This window comes from Propithecus coquereli, unplaced genomic scaffold, assembly GCF_000956105.1.
Source record: "Propithecus coquereli isolate 6110/MARCELLA unplaced genomic scaffold, Pcoq_1.0 Scaffold17, whole genome shotgun sequence".
NCBI classification, from domain to species: Eukaryota; Metazoa; Chordata; class Mammalia; order Primates; family Indriidae; genus Propithecus; species Propithecus coquereli.
In genome coordinates, this window is record NW_012141635.1 from 6,767,728 (window position 1) to 6,771,323 (window position 3,596).

A 3,596-nucleotide genomic window follows, 5' to 3' on the forward strand; every position below is an offset into this window, starting at 1 on the left:
AGGTTAGCTATGTATAGAATTTCAGATTGACAACTATTCATTCATAACACTTTGAAGATATTAATTCATTGTCTTCTAACGGCTGTTGTTGCTAAAAATGTGTACTATCAGTTTAAATAATATTCTTTTCTCTTTGAATGTTTAAGTCTTTGTCTTTGGCATTTTACAGGTGTACTATGCTATTTCTGTGTGAAGTTTTATCTCTGTCGTGCTTGGGATTTGATGTATTTATCTTCTCAGAATCTCTAATTCTGTAAAATGCATAATAATTATTGCTTTGACTATTTCTTTGTTTTCTCCTTCTCTCACTTCTGTTAGACACATCAGACTCCCTTGTTCTTCTCTTTTAATTTAACTGATATTTATTTTTTATTTCTTAGTTTTCTTTATTTCCTCAAATCTGCCTTTCAAATTGGTCATTGTGAAAACTGTGATGGTCTTCTGTCCATACCATTTATTAAATTTCACTTTAATAATTACTTTTTTAGGTCTAGAATTATATCTGATTTTTACTTATACTATTATGTTCTTTTTTCACACTGCCCTTATAATTTTCTTTATAGTTTTTAACCCTTCATTTATTTCCTTGAATATTTAAGATGCACTTTAGTGCTTTTCATTTTTGAGTTCTTGATTGTTTGTGGTTCTTGGAGTAAAAAACTCTCTTCTGTGTTATTTCTGCTGAGCTCCCTTCAGACAATTCACATCATTGTATGATTTTAAATCTTTAAACATAAGCTTAACCTTCAATGAGAATAACTCTTTGTGGACATTCCATATGTCTTTGGCTGCAGAAATATTTCTAAAGGGTATTTGGTGTTTACCTCTGATGATATCCAGGTCTTTCATCAATTTTGGACCACTTTCCATTTTAATTTATCAAATTGTACCACTATGTAGTTAAATTTCATTCCATATTCTTATACGTGTAGAACCTGTGGCCTGATTTCTCTTCAAATGTTGTATATAAGAACGGTATCAGCTTTAGGTCCTGCTCATATTTCTTACCTTGAATTCCTATTTTTTTCTAGCACATGGAGATTTTCTATTGTTTTATATTGAGCTTGAAAGATTTTGTTGTGTTTTGATTGGCATGTTATACATCTGGAGTTGGGGAGGAAAATTCTTTCACATCAGTTCAGGTTGGCAAATTGACTGGAAATTCTTATTTACTTTTCTTTACTTATTTTTCTCCTCCAGTAGGTTGTAAGCTCTTGATATCAGGAATAGCCTAAATGTAGTGTAGAGGATAAATAAATATTTGTGGAATGGATAAATAAATTAATATAAATGGAACTAGTACTTTTACTTATTGCGAATTTTTTGGCCATTAGTTTTCTCATCATTCTACAAGTGAGGGCTGTTTATGCTCTCTATTGTACCTTATAATTCTAATGTCTTTACAGTTCTAAAAAGCAATGATTCCACATGTGACATAGTCTCTTATTTCACTTCTCTGGTTTGAGATGTCTGTGAGACAACTGCAAGCATTTCTAAGAATTTCTTTTATAGTCCTCATTGTCGAAAAATGAGAAAGTATATGACTTTTAAAAACTAGAATAATACAAAATTTTTCCAAAAAACCAATCTTCTTCCTGCACTCATATTAAATACAAAATCAACACTCCTTCTTCATGAGCATAAAGTGTTGATAGATTGTAGATGTCAACCATTATACAGACAGCACAATAAATCTGCAGTAAGCTGCTGAACACATTCTATAACATCTGTTGAAACAGGGGCTATGTGCAGTTTCCAAATTCCTATTATATTAATTCATCGTGAATTTTTTGAATAGCCCTGTCTTATATTGCTACAAAATGAAGACTAAGTAGATACATGAAAACCAATTTGCTGGCTACCTAAATTTAAGTGAGAACCACAAGACACAAATTGCAACTAAATGAATATTGTTCTAATTTGAATATTAGTAAACCAGGCAGCAGTGTACTGGTTCCTATTTGAGCCAGAAAGAGGCCCAAAATGAATCATTTTAAGAAACGATGAATTAAATAAGTCTTGAGAACACAGGTTAACATTTTAGCAACAATGCCTTTAACAAGTTAACATGATTTCAAAAACAATTATTTCCTAGAAGATAATTTTTATCCAAAGCACTATGTCTGCTCCTGTTTGACACATAAACAGTTAATTCCAGAAAAGATTAGAATAATGTCCATTCAAGACTAAATGAAATAATGATAGCTGTCTTAAATTGTACTTAGAACTCTCTTATAGCTACTATCTGCCCTAAATTTGACAATTAACATTGACCTTAGTAAATTTATTTCTCAAAAGCATATAATATAATGCACTGGGCTTGGGTTAGCATCAGCGTTTTTACATTTAATATGTTGCTGTTGCTGTATTTATTTATTTATTTATTTATAGGCAGGATCTTGCTCTGTCACCCAGGCTAGAGTGCAGTGGCATCATCATAGCTCACTGAAATCTCAGAACTCCTGGGCTCAAGTGATCCCCCTGCCTCAGCCTCCTGAGTAGCTAAGACTATAGGCACACACCACCACACCTGGATAATTTTTTTTTTTTTGGTAGAGAAGGGGTCTTGCTATGTTGTCCAGGTTGGTCTTGAACTCCTGGCTTCACGCTATTCTCTCGCCTCAGTCTCCCAAAGTGCTGGGATTATAGGTGTGGCATTATGCCCAGCCCTCTGTTGCTGTCTTAAAATTTTTAACATTTGAATAAGGGGCCCTGCTTTTTTTTTTTTTTTTTTTGAGATTGAGTCTTAACTCTGTCACCCCAGGTAGAGTGCAGTGGCAACATCAGTTCACTGCAACCTTTAACTGCTGGGCTCAAGCAATCCTCCTGCCTCAGCCTCCCGAGTAGCTGGGACTACAGGCATGCACCACCATGCCTGGCTAATTTCTTCTATTTTAGTAAAGATGGAGTCTCACTCTTGCTCAGGCTGGTCTCAAATCCCTGAGCTCAAGTGATGCTCCCACCTCAGCCTTTCAGAGTGCTAGGATTACAGGCACGAGCCACCACACCCAGCCAGGGGCGCTACATTTTTATTTTGTGCTGAGCCCTACAAATTATACATAATATGATGGGTTGGCTGGGCTAAATATAATAAGGCTTATCTCTGTATCTGTTCAATAGGAAGCATAATTTTGATGATGTTTCCAGGCATAAAGGGCTTAAATAGCTCTCCTTTGCCTACCAATGACAAATAGTAGTGAATGTCAAACTTCTTAGCCTATCATTCAGATCTTCCATGATAGGTTCCAATCCAGGATTCTATATTTAGTTTACATCACTTAATTCATTCTTTCATTCATGAATTTATTTAATGAAGATTTATTTACTGAGACTCACCATATTCCAGATACTGTGCTAGGTCACCCAGTAACCGAGAAGAGACATGAACTTGTCCTAAGTCACCCCTCTGCTAGAGGTAAACTGCAGTGCTCACCATTTCCTAAACACTCCGTGCTTTCTGCCATCCTTGCTTTTGCCAATCTGATATTTATTTTTTATTTCGTGCCATTTATTATTGCAGCATCAGTCAGTATTTTCATATTTAAACCAAAAAGTTTCAGATTCATATAGTCACCTGTGAGAATGTCTCTAGTTGG